General features: G+C 47.2%; 1 protein-coding gene across 1 annotated transcript in view; it reads right to left on the bottom strand.

Annotated features, from left to right (window-relative positions):
• The window catches only part of GOLGA7B (golgin A7 family member B), a 62,425-nt gene that overhangs the window by 43,684 nt on the left and 4,569 nt on the right, over window positions 1–14,172 (bottom strand). The window lies entirely within an intron of this gene.

Below are 14,172 nucleotides of genomic sequence, written 5' to 3'. Positions count from 1 at the left end.
AAAAGCACACAAACTACACAGTACATTTAAAGATTTGTGGACTTTGTATAAATTTTACTTCAACAACAAAGTTTAAAAATAGCAATGGAAGAAAAGAAGGGAAAGACCTCTCATAGATACCCATAAATCAAGAAGCTGGAAACCTGGCACTAGTACTTTGGGAAAGCTTAAAAAGAGACAAGAAGGCCAATGAGGTGTAAGAACATAGCTCCCAAATGAGCCATGCAACTGATAGCTAACAAAGTTAGTCAGCCAGCAGGTGGCCAAGTTCAAGTGCAAATACATAATTGAAAATGTGCTCATGGAAGAAGCCTTGAAGGCAAGAACTACAGCTTCAGAGCATCACAGCCTTCTCCCTTTAAGTCCTTTGGCTTCAATTGTCCCACTTCATCCTCACCACAAGCTTGGGGGTGGCTGTTAGGTCTCCTACTTCGAGTGAAATAAACAAAGGCCCAGGGAAGTTCAAGGACTTGCCCAAGGTCACACTGGCCATGCCAAGACTCATATCTCAGCAGGAATCATCAGGTCTGTGCCCTTGTTTCTGCACATGCCTCTCCTAGACCATCCAGCATTTGAAAGCAATGCAGACATGTGGATTTCTTGTCTATGTGCATGTGTGTTCAGTCGCTCCAGTTGCGTCTGACTCTTTGCAACCCTGTGCATTGTAGCCCGCCAGGCTCCTCTGTTCTTGGGATTCTCCAGACAAGAATACTGGAGTGGGTTGCCATTCCCTCCTCCAGGGGATCTTTCCGACCCATGGATTAAACCCAGGTCTCCTACATTGCAGGCAGAATCTTTACTGCTGAGTCACTAGGGAAGCCCATCCTTTGTCTGTAACAAGAGCCAATTAGAGACAGTCATTTTACCCAAATTTGGTTTGGGGAATAATTGCATGGGGGCATTAATTAACCGTCAGTCTTTTCTCTAGAAAAATCTCTGTTCTCAAGAGCCAACAGTCTCAAGATGCATCAAGGTGAGAGCTGGCCCTGTCTTGCTCAGGCCTGACAAAGAATACAACTCTGTGAGACCTGTTGAAAGGGGACATCTTTTCCCTTTGACAGATACCCAAAGAGGGTATCAACAGCTACACAGGAAAGTGTGACAGTACAGGGGGAGTTCCATCTTTGTCCAGAATCTAAGGACTCCTCAGGCAGGCAAGGTGGGTGGACCAGACAGCTTACCCCAGTCCATTGATGGTGACACAGGAAATTAGAAAGACTTCAGGGGGGATACTATTAGTGCTACCCTAAAGCCATCTCCCCCTCCTCCTCACCACAGACTTTGGTTTTGTTCTAGCTCCAGAAGATGAATCATGATCAGGCTAAAGCCAACACAGTAACTTCATTTGCTTTTCCCAAATTTTAAAATTAGTTTCCTTTGTAGTCAGGATACAGTTCTAACCAACGAGACATAAAGACAAGTTTGCTGAAAGGGATTTTGCTTCCTGACAGAAGAGATAGAAATTCCCCTAATAGAAGAAACTACCCCTTCCTCCTCCTTCCTGCCTTGAATGTGCTTGTGTGAGGACATGATGGCTGGAGCTGAGGCAGCCACCTTGCCATCAAAAGGTAATAAGCTTAAGAACAGCTGGCACAGCAAATATGGCTGAGCAGAGATAGATCAATAGAGCCTGGGTCCTTGTTGACATTTTTGAGCTGCTCATCGATTCAAGATCAAACTTCATATGGAGATAATTCAGTGTCATAATAGTTTAAGTCACAGTCTATTTGGGTTTTTTGTTACATATATCCTATCTGACACAAAGGGCAGAGGCAGATAGACACCACCTGCAGAATTCAAGCCACATGGATGAAACCAGATAAGAAGAAGGAGCAGACCAGTTAAAGACCTGGAGGGCAGCAAGAAGCAGAGCTCAGTGGGATCACCTGGCCAAGGAATTATTTCTCGGTATTTCCTGGGCAATCAGGCCCATCATCAAAAGAAGTCTGAGCCTGCTACACTGGCCCACAGCTTTGATGGTATTCCAGGTGTCTCTCACCAGTGATTACTCAAAGCTAGTGCACAAAGAACTGTTGCCTTTCACAACCACGGAGTTATAGGGATCTGGGGGTTTGACATACTGTAACCTTGGACAGAGGAAAGGGACTGACCTTCTCTCTTTTTAATTCAGTCCAATAACTAAAAAATAGCTAGACTCATTGCAACTGTAGTCTATGCATTAACTAATAGGGCTATGGACATTCTTTGTATTCTTTCCTGGTGGTAACTTACTGTAAACTTTTTCTCCTATAATGACCTGTTAAAGTGAGCAAGTTGCAAAATCCACATGAATTAAAGATCAGACACGAGGCTTCAGATCCACTTCTCACTGTGGCAACCTCAAACAGTGTTCACATGCCTGTGTTGTCAAGGGTGCCCTGGGGGAGAAATTGGAGGCTCATGGCAACCTGTGAGCCAGTTCATCAGCAGGGGGGCTTTATCCTCAGAGCAGTCGAGAGGGGCAGGTCAGAAGGGGTACCTCATGACCTGCCAGAAAAAGGAGTCCAAATTCATGGCCAGAAAAAAGCCATGGACCTGAAGACCAGTTCAGGATCTGTGTGAAGGGGGAAAATCCAGGCGCAGGAGTAGAGCTGAACCAGAATCGGAGAACAAAGCCATTGCATGAGCAAAAAGAAACAGAAGCACTCCTGAAGAAAGAACCACTTTGCCGGCAAGTTTCTTCTTTGTGCCCACCTGCGGCAGGGGAGTTAGACCTGTGGTTAAGGACAGGTGGCAGGAGTGTGACTGCAACCAGGGTTCTGACTAGTGACTCATGCCTCGGGAACAGTCATCACAATGGTTTTCATTTGGGAGTGTGCCACACACCCTGCTAAGTGTTTTTTCAAATCCTCACAAAGCCCCATGATTTAGGCCCTAGAATCATCCCCGCTGAACAGGTGAGAAACTAAGGCTGAGAGAGGCCAAGTCTCTCTTGGTCTCTAAAGTCCCCCTGCTGGTGAGTGGTAAAGGCAAGTTTCAAAGCCCAAGTTCAGAATCACTTCTGTGACCTCAAATCCACCCACTCACCACCTCCTGCCTCCTTCTGCCTGAACTCCTCCCGAACCTGGCGACTCCCACTGATCCCACCCTGCCTTCCTACTTTGTAGGGCCTCTACCAGCCTGCTTGCTGCGGAGTTACTTATCGTTGCCAGGTGGTGACCGAACGACCCCTGAGCGTGCTCCCTGTTACCCCAGGAGCCCTGTAAGCTCTTTAGGGACCATAACAACCGGGAATGCTGCTAGCTACAAGTAACAGAATGTTCAACTAAATTAGCTCCCATAATAAGGTGACTTATGATCTCATACAAAGTTAACCTGGTAGGTACATACAAACTTCCCTGGTAGTTCAGTGGTTAAGAATGTGCCTGCCGATGCAAGAGACACAGGTTTCAGTCTCTCGTCCAGAAAGATTCCACCTGTGTGCCGCGACTACTGCAATCTGTACTCTAGAGCCCACATGTTCTAAGCACCCTTGCTCTGCAACAAGAAAAGCCACCATAGTGAGAAGCCTGCACACTGCAACTAAAGAATAGCCCCTGCTTGCTACAACTAGAGAAAACCCATGCACAGCTATGAAGGTCCAGCACAGCCAAAAAATAAATCATAATAATTAATTATGTTTTAAAGAAGTGTTAACCTGGGGACTTTTCTGGTGGTCCAGTGGTTAAGATTCGGAACTTCCAATACAGGACGCACAAGTTCAATCCCTGGTCTGGGAACTAAGATCCTACATGCTATGTGGACAAAAAAGAAAAAAAAAAAAAAGAAAGAAAAAATTTCTTGTACTGAATAAAAATTAAAATACACCATATCAACTTTGAAAAATATTTTTAAAAAAGAGTTAGCCTAGAGGCAAGTGTCTTCCAGATCATGTTAATTTAGTAGCTCAACAAAATCAGGGCTTTGGGTTAGATTCCCTGGTATTCTCTTGACTTTACCCACATGATCATAAGAGGCCTGCAACAGTGACAAACAGCCCATGCTCACACCATACCAACCAAAGACAGGAAGGGATCCTTGTACCCTTGTCTGGAGAACCATTAAAATGTTCCCTGGTGCTTCCCTGTGATATTGTGACTTACAGCAAGAAAGAGATATTTGGTCTTCACCCCTGTCCCTAGCACAGAGCTCAGGATACCTTGGAATTTCCTAAGTGATAAGAGCCATAAAGATGAAAGGAGACTCTTTTGTTATTCATAACAAGGTCCTTTCAACCACACCTGAATTTATGTTAAAATGTGATTTTTGGAAAGTCCCTGGATAACCAGCCACAGGATGGGGGCTGGTTGCCAAGGGGAAGCAATCATGTGATTAGAGAGGTGGAACTTTCAGCCCCTCAACTCAGCTTCCTAGGAGGGGAAGGGGCTGGGGATCAAGTTCAAGCAGTGGCTGATGATGTAATCAATCATGTCTATGTGATAAAGCCTCCATTAAAAAAAAATTTTTTTAAGCCCTAATTCAAGAGGCTCAGAGAACTTCTAGGGGCTCAGTGAGCAAGTAGCAGTGCTGGGAGAGTGGCACACCCAGAGGGGGTCCCTTCCCCCACACCTCGCTCTCTCTTTCTCTTCCATCTGACTGTACCTGAGTTGTGTCCTTTTTACAATAAACTGGCGATACCATAAGTAAACTTTTCCTGAGTTCTGTGAGCCATTCTAGACGGTTAATTGGAGGCAAGGAGAGGTCATGGGGACCTCCAATTTACAGCCAGTAGCTTACAAGTGTAACAGGAGGGAAAGGGGCAGGGTACAACTTTTGAAAGAATGATGTAGCCCAAGGACACAACATAAACTGATTAGAATCAAATGGGCCCAGGATGTCAGACAAGACTAGACCTTGATCCTGAATCAGCAAGTGAAATGACACAGCCAGACGTGCCATAACAGTTCCAAGGCACTGTCAAAAGACCAAGGCACTGTTCAGTGGAAAAGGATGGAGAAAGAGGTACCGTGCTAACACTAGTGAAAAGAAAGTGGGAGTGGCTTTGTTAATATCAAAGTAGGGAGAAGCATCCGGCTTGATTGGTGTGATCCAGAGGGTAGAAATCCCAGGGAAGGAGACAAAGCTTTAAGAGAGAAAACTTCACCCTCTCCACCAGGAACAGCAGCCTTGAGGGTAGTGACTTGAGCCTGGCAGCACCAGGCAGACGCCAGTTCAGCCAAGGTCCCACTATCTCTGGGTGCTAAATGCATGAGTTCCAATCGAGGAAATCTAGCCCCAGCTCCCCAAAATGTTATGGAGCTTTCCTCTGACACAGTAGTCCTCAAACTTTTACAAGCCTAAGAACCTGGCAGTTCAGTGGTTAAGAGTCTGAGCTTCCACTGCAGGGGATGCAGGTTTGATCCCTGGTCCAGGAACTAAGATCCTACATGGTCTTAGTCAAAAGCATAGCATGGTCCAAAAAAAAAAACAAAGAATCATTTGGGGAGACATGTCAAAAAAACTGACCCCAGGCTCCACCCGGAGATTCAAATTTAAATTTAGTAGATCTGAGGAAATTCCACATTTTTGGCAAAATGATGAGAGCTCCAAGGACCAGACTTGAGGACACCTGGGCTAAACTCCCACTGCATGCTGTCTCAGAGCCCCAAGGTTGGGGCTGAGCCCACAGGTAAAATCGCTGTACATAAAGAACCACTTTGTGCTGAGAAAAACAGGCACAGGGAATCTGGCACCTTGATGGTGCTCAGAGAGAAAACTAAACAGGTGCTAATGAATTCTGGTCCTAATTCAGGAGGTGTGGCATGCCGGCACCTCAGAGGAGAGAAGTTATTCAATGTGATCACTAGAAAGGTAGGGCGAGTCGGGATGCTCTCCAAAAGGCACCCAGCCAGCCAGCCCTTGGCTGGAGACAAGGGAGACCACAACCAAGGAACAGCTTCCTAGGTGTCTCAGCGGTAAAGAATCAGCCTGCCAACACAGGAGACACAGGTCTGATCCCTGGGTTGGGGAAGATCCCCTGGAGAAGGAAATGGCAACCTGCTCCAGAATTCTTGACTGGAAAACCCATGGACTGTTGGGCTACAGTCCATGGGGTCGCCAAGAGTCAGACATGACTGAGCATGCACACGCGCACCATGACCAGTGAAGAATGGCAGGACCCAACTTTAGGGGGCACCACTCATCTTCAAGTGTTTGTGAATGGCTCCCCTAGAGTTGCTCACTGGGGAGCGGGCCACTGAAAACGAGGCTTCAAATGCACAGTCCAAACCCTTTGGCACAGTGTTCAAAGTCCTTCAGTCGCCCCAACCCAACCTACAGGTGCCTTTTCCTCTGAGTGACTTCCTCTGGAATTGCTTTATTTGTAAAGAAAAATAAAACAGACAAACTGGGAATTCTGTTCCCTAGTCCTGCCCCTGTGTGCTCTGGCAAAACCCACTCAGCACTCAAGACCCCAGCCAGTATCTTTTCTCATGTGAAAGCTTTCCCAGCACCCCAGACACAGCAGTCTCTCCTCCCACATCTGGGCCCCTCTGCACACACTGTATTCTACAGCAGAACTGAACACACGCCCATGTAGCCTCACGAGGGCAGGGGCTCTGTCTATTTTGCTCCCTGGTGCTTCCCAAATGCCTAGGACAGTGGTCAGCATGTACGAGATGCAGTGTAAATATTTGTTGAATGAATGAATGAACTTTGCAAGACGAAAGCTGCCAACCAGTTCCACCACACGAACCAGCCAATGGCCCCTGCACCAGTGTTCTCAGTGGAGGGTGCAGAGTCCCAGGAGTCCCTCTGGGTTATGCAAAGGTGAGGCACATAGACGTGCATTGCCCAGAACTTCCCACAGCCAGACAAAGACCACTGCTCCCAGTCTCCCTTGGAATGCAGAGTGAGTATTGAGGAGCAGGGGGCTACATTTGCAAAGGGCCCAAAAGGTCTCCTACCCAAGCCCTGCACCCTCAAACGTGGCTGTTTGGGAAATTCTCCAGTGAAGAGTTTTGATGGTAGCCAAGAGCAACTTATTGGAAATCACACCACAGTCTCCAAAGGGTTGGGGCCTGTCCAAGCCCTGTATCTGGTCCCAATCCTGGCCCCTGAAGTCAAAAAAAAGGGGGCATAGCCTGGGGCTGAATTTGACCCCCATTAGCACCCAGCCCCTCAGGCACTGAGTGAACATGAACCAAAAGAATCAGAACTTCAGGAGCTCAGGACCTCCCTGGTGGTCCAGTGGCTAAGACTGAGCTCCCAATGCACAGGGCCCAGGTTCAAGCCCTGGTCAGGGAACTAAACCCCACATACTGCAACTAAGGATTCACATGCCGCAACTAAAGATCCTGCATGCTGCAATGAAGACAAATAAATAAATTTTTTAAAAAGAAAAAGAACTTTGGGAGGTCAAGAATGAGCTGCCCCAATCTGCCTGAGAAGCAGGTCACAGCATCCCTGAGCAATCAGGTGAGGACTCACAGGACCATCTGGAACTGGAGCCAATAGTTAAAACCCTTAAAGCCGGGGCCTGTGAGTGGATGGTTCACCCTCTCCAGCCACCTTCCATGAAGCACTTCAAGGCACGATGGACTGAGAAGCACCATGGAATCTTGGATACTTTAGAAAGCCTCACTAGGGACATGCCAGAAAATGGAATTTTTTCCATGATTAATTGAAAAAATAAGAGCTGTGATTGCATTTTGTGAAGCTGATAATTTAGCACCCATTCAAACCATTGTTTTGCATTATTTAGGTACACAATGTGTATTTAGTTAAAATGAGGAGAAACTGGCTCTCTCTTATAAGACTTGAATACCTTTCTTTACGTTCAAAATAATGGATTTATAACATGCATTTATTAGAGGCAATTTTCTAAACCAGACAGCTTCCTGGGAAGCATAGACACCATTTAAAATTTAGATGCTAAAATAAATCACTTGTTCCTGATAAACAGCACTGTGCTGACATTAATCAGCTTCAGGGTCGCAACTGATGGGGGCTGGTTACTCCAGTGACCTGCAGAGGGCAGGACTCAGGGTAGGGGGTGACTTGCTGACACGAATTTCTGGGGGGAAAATGCGGAAGTAGGTTGGCAGGGGTAAGGGGGGATTTGATTTTGTTTTGTTTTTTATTTCCACTGAGCACATCTCTTCAGTCTGAACCAAAGCAGTTAATTTAGGCCAGGGGTCGGCAAACTTTTTCTGGAAAGGGCCAGACAGTAAATATTTTAGGCTGTGTGAGCCAGAAAGCAAAACTGAACAACTGTCAGCTAAAGGGCTACATGGTCTTTTTTCACATTTACATTTAAAACTGTGAAGTCTATTCTTAGCTCTCGGATTGTATAAGACCAGGTGGTGGGCTAGATTTGGTCTGTGGGCCACCGTCTGCCAAGTCCCAATTTAAATCAGGCAGTTACTAAAGTGTGGAGTTCCCAGGCCCTAGATGTATGACTTACAAAAGTGATGTTCTGGTGCCTTTAGTGACGATTTCATAGCTAACTCCTCAGAACAATTTTAAATAAAATATTGATACTTACCTGATGCTTGTAGAACACTTTACAATGTCTTCCCCATCTATGTAAACGCCACCATCACCAGAAATCATTCTTAATTCTATCCCTGCCTTTCCTTCCTACGATCAGCAAGTTCTGATGATTCCAAAACATATCGCAAAACCAACCACTGAACTCCAACCGATGCTTACACACCATGTTCATAGAAGTATCCTTCATAATGGACAAAATGTGGAAATAACCTAAATACCTATCAACAGATGAATGAATGAACAAAACACATAATATCCATAGAATGCAGCATTATTTAACTGTGAAAAGGAACAACATTCTAATACAAGCTACAATGTAGATGAACCTTGAAGGCATCCGAACTGAAATAAGCCAGAAGCAATATGACAAATATTGTATGATTCTACTTCTATGAATTATCCCAGAATAGTCACATGCATAGAGACAGAAAGTAGAACAGAGATTACCAGAGACTGGGTGGAGAAGGAAGGAGGAGTTATTATTTAATGGGTACAGAGTTTCTGTTTGGGATGATGAGAAAGTTATGGAAATGGATAGTGATGACAGCTGCACAACATTAGGAATGAATATAATGCCACTGAATTGTACACTTTAAAATGATTAAAATAATAAAAATTTGTTAAGAATATTTTACCACAATTTTCTAAATTAAAAAAAAATAATATAAACACCCACCAATGTCATAGCCTCTGCCACCACCTTAACCCAAATGACCAGGATTTTTGGCTTCTTTAGCCTCCCAGTGTCCCTTCTTGTCCCCTACACTGCCTTCTCCACAGAACCACAGAAATCAGGTAACCACTCTTACATAAAACTTTTCAGTTGTGTCTACCCATGCTCCTGGAAGTGTGGGCAACAGACCAACCACATCAGCATCTCTAGAGAGCTCGTGAGAGATGCAGAATCTCAGGCCAGCCCAGACCACCCGATGCCGGTGTGTGATGGTGCATGATGCAGAAGCACTGGGGCAGTCAACCACCACGCCCCACCTCAAGTCCCAGCTCTTCTTCCTGCCTCCTCTCTCCAGCCAGAGAAACTCCTTCCTACACCCGACTCTCCTTGTTTAGCCTCTCTTGCAGTTAGCGCCATTCTGATTCATCAGAGGGAGCAGAATCTGCCTTGTATAAATGTGTTTGCCTGGAGTGGCTGCAGACACCTACACCCAGAGGGGGCAGTTTCAAGAGTGGCAGAACATCAGCCCCACACCATCAGGCCATTGAACTAGTGTTAGCAGCCAACTGGGCTCCCATTACCTTGAGAGTAAAACTCAAGCTCCCTGGCAGTGCCCACAGGCCTCCCCTAGTGGCCCCTGCCTGGCCCCAAGCTCCATCTCATACCTCTCTCCCCTCTGCTTACGGCGGCCCAGCCACCAGCCAGACCTCCCTGGTGACCCCTCATGGGGAATGTTCCTTATATGGTTGGCTCTTTACATCAACTGCTCCAACTGCTCCAACTGCTCAGATGGTCCCTCTCCACCAACCCATCTGAGGTCGAGTGAGACCCATCATCTGTCTTATTCACGGCACCGTACACTATGAGAAATCACCATATTTGTTCATTCATTGACAGATTTATTGGGTATTTCCTTACCCACCCCCCTACCCTATTTAGATCCCATGAGTGGGACCGAGGAAGGACCTCAACTGTTCTTACTGGTTCCTAGAAGATCTCTGGTCCCTAGAAAAGTGGCCAGCTCCAGATAGGGGCTTGATAAATAATTGCTGATCGAATAATGAATGAACATACAAATACTGGTCACATGCCTTATTCAATTAGTTCTGACCACTCACTACCCTATGACATAATCAGGATAAAAGTATCTTTTAAAAAATCCATCTTGCTGGTGAGCAAAAGGAAATCCCAAGAGGCATAGTGGTTCCCAGCTAATAAGCAGCATCTACGTCCAATGGGCAACCCATGGAGTGGACACAGCGGGATCCAGTCCCAGCCTCTGCTTCACCCGTCGTGTGACCTTGAACTAACCACTGAGGACCTCATTGTGCCATTTCCTTTTTGAAGACAAAGCTGACAGCACCTCCCTCCTAAGACTAGAGGATTAAAGGAGACAGTTCAGAGACAGCGCCTGGCCCGATGCCTGGCACACAGGAAGCACGAAAAACACTAAAGGACTAAAAATAGTTATTCTCCTTGCTAGCTCATATTCATTATTCATGGCCATCTATAACGATAGTGCCGGAATTATTATGTTAGCTCACGGATACTGAATGCCACAACCAGGACCGCGCTGGCTCGGGTCCTGACCTCATACCCCGCTCACTGGTCTCAAGCCCCGGCGGCCCCCAGCACAGCCCTCACCCCCTCTCCACACCTCAGGAGCAGGAGCTTTGGAGGGGTGAGAGGTGCCTGAGTCGTGGCTCTGTTGGCCTCCCCCGAGTGCCTTCAGAACCCAGCCCGGCCCGCCCGCTCCCTTCAACCCCACACCTTCCCCTGCAACAAGCAACCGGGGCCCTGAGTTGCTGGCAACTCATAGGAGCCCTTCATGAGCCCTTCCCTGCCAGTGGCCTGGGTGACCCCGACTCCCAGCACAGGTTCTGAGATGAGGCTGCAGGTGACCCCCTAAGGCTGCATACAGGCCTGTGTCTGCATCTCTGTCTGCCCAGGGGCAGGTGGCCCCTGGGCTCCAGACCTGCAATGGACACAGCTGGGGGCAGCTGGGGGCTCTGCCTACTGTGTGGCCTCAGCTGGTCCACTCCCCACTCCCTCCAGGGAGCATCTCTCTTCACCATGGGGTGATGGAGCACATGAGGTCTGGCTGACTCTGGAACCTCAGACAAGCTGCTTACAATCCAGAAGCCGTACTGTGTGCACCAGAATCTCCTGCGAGGAACAAAGAGAGAGGCAGGGCTCCGCCCAGAAGAATAAGGGCCACCACTTACTGAGTGCCCAAAGTATGCCAGGCACGCTTCTCCATGTTCTATCAACATTGTCTCATTTAAGTCTGATGGCAACCTTGTGAGGCATGAACTATTATTATTTCCATTGCACAGATGAGGCCCAAACAAGACAAAGAGGTCTCAGGCATAGTCACACTGTTAAGTAAGTGTGAGAATCTGGTTTGAATCCAGGCAGTGTGACTCTGGAGCCCACAGTTCCTCCCCAGAGGAACCCACTGGGCTGAGTACCCCGTGACCCACCTGACTACCACCCCTGGAGGGCCCCTAGACAGGCAAGGACAGAGAGCCCGAAGGAGAAGAGGCAGCACCCCTGGGCTTGATCAGGCCTGCCAGATGTAGCATCTGCTGCCCCAAAGGTCAGACAGGCCCCCCTTATGAGGTCCCGCCAATGGACACGGGAGCCGCTAATGAGGCCATCATGACAGATGGAGGCCAGCATGCCAGCTTCTCCAGAGATGGCTCTCCCTCCAGAGGGCCTTGGGAGGGGCAGTGGGCCCCTCTTGGGACCAGGTGTCCTGGGTTCCTGCCATGCTTTGGAAGGTTCTGTCCTGGCTCCTTCCTTCCTCCGTCTTTTCTCCTCCTCTGACCACCTGGAGGCCAGTGACCTTGGCTCTAGCTGCATAAGGATTCCTTCTCCTCCCAACCCTGGGAGAATGAAAAGAGCAGCTATTTTCATCCCCATCCTCTCCTTTTCATTTGCTCGTGTGACACATGAAGTTACTGAGGCCCAAGCATCATAGAATCACCGGCTCTCACAGATGTCACTCTCTTAGAATCATCTTGTTCAAGGGTTTTCAACAAGGAGTGGCATTGATCCCAACAGGCAGTTAGAAAGAGTGGGGTTGTTTTGGTCGTCACAATGCCTGGGGCTACTACTGAAACTTAACAGGCATGGCCCAGAGAGGTTCAACGTCCTGCATCGCATTAGAACAGTTCTGCACAGTGAAGAATCACGCCACCCAAAAAGCCAACAGTGCCCAGATCACCACCACCAATTTCTATAGAAGAGGACACCAAAGTTCAACAAGGAAAAGAGATTCATTCACGGTCACTGTGGGAGAAACTGCTAGTTGCCTACCAAATTTGCTTTTCCTTATTTTCTTAGAAAAAGAAACTTACAAGTAGCCAAGTGCCACCCAGCTCAGAGATTCCATGTCCCCACTTCCCCAGCAGCTCTGTGTGAGCCATATGCAAGGTTTGGTCCAAAAGGATTAAGCAGATGAGTTGTGCAGGACCCCCAAGAAGTCCCTTTGAATGCATGCCCTTTCCTGCCCTTCCTTGTCTTGCCGCCTGAAATGCAGATGGAGCCTCAGCAGCATCCTTGCCCCACAAGGGGATGCAGTAAGGATCAAGGAGCAGTAAGATGAACTGTGTCTAAGGCCTGGACAAACGTGGAGTCACCACCCTGGCCCTGAACCACCTGCCTTCAGATGTCTGATACATGAGAGAGAGAGATAAATTCTTTTTAAAGCTATTGTTATTTGGGTGATTTTTCTAGTAGTTGCCACTAAATCGATACAGTCATGTAACTGGTTCAGATTAACATTCATCAAACATTTTTCGACCATCTACATGTGTCAAGCAGCAAGTTGGGCATCTTCACAGACATTATCTTCCAAAATAATCTTAGGGGATCTGATTCTTAATCCCAGGTTGCAGATAAGCATTAAAAAAAAGAAGAAGAAAAAGCAAAGACCTAAAAGAGGAAGTAACTTCCTTATCCGTGGCAAGGAATGAGCAAGTGGCAAAGCCAAGACTGAAACCAAATCTCCTGGCTCCTCGATTGCTACTTCTGCATGTGATGAGAGGAAAACTGGGGCCAAGAGAGTAACTTCATAGCAATGGCATCACTCATCCTTCATGACCAGGACAGCTATGTGCCTGGCCAGTGTGGGGTTCTTTGTGACAAACATAAGCCCAGGAAGGCCGTAAAGTCTCCTGCCGTGAATAAGCAGGTGTTGCTCTTTCTCACATAGCAAGGTCACGGTCACCCATTTTTCATGTGAACTCCTGATCAGGGTGGACAAGGTAATTCAGGCCAGTTCTCTCCTGAGGATAGTGAAAAGGTGAGCCAAAAAAAAAAAACTGGAAAAACATCTTGAAAACAACAAAGATGACAAAGTCTTGAGGAATTGCTGTGATAAGATCCGGGAGAAGACAAGAATCAGAGAGGAGCCCAGCCCACAAAACTGCTCAAATGTCCAGAGAACATTTGCTTACTCGGGAGAAACGGGTCCTGGAGTGGGAGCTGGGGTCTGAGTGTCCACTCAGGGCTGGAGGAAAAGAAGTGAAAACCCCAAGCTTGGGAACGCTGAGACCCACACTCACAGCAGTGGAAGTACATACCCTGGGTGGGGTGCAGATAAGACATAAACCAGCCCTGCACAGACTTGTACCCTGGTTTCTTACCAATCATATCAAACCTTGAAATTGAATTACGGTGATCCCAGTACAGTAGCACCCCCAAGCCTTCATGCAAAGCAAACAGAAATACTTTCTACATTTTGAATCCAAGGTTTCTAGATAGTATTCACACATCCATGAGAAAAACCGAGGAAACAATAGACAGTAGAAACAAACACTTCGAGGTTGTTTTCATGTGTTAGTTGGTCTGTTTCAGAGGAGGCTGGACTCCTCTGTGTTCCAGGTGACACCTGTCAGTCACTTGTGGTAATTCAATTGCCAGGGGCTGCCTCAGAAAGGAGCACATGACACAAGAGGATAAATAAATTGTGGTGCACATTCATACAATGGAATAGTATTAAGTGAGAAAAAGAAATGAGC

The sequence above is a fragment of the Muntiacus reevesi genome, chromosome 2, assembly GCF_963930625.1.
Source record: "Muntiacus reevesi chromosome 2, mMunRee1.1, whole genome shotgun sequence".
Taxonomy (NCBI): Eukaryota; Metazoa; Chordata; class Mammalia; order Artiodactyla; family Cervidae; genus Muntiacus; species Muntiacus reevesi.
This window is presented reverse-complemented; position numbering and strand designations above follow the sequence as displayed.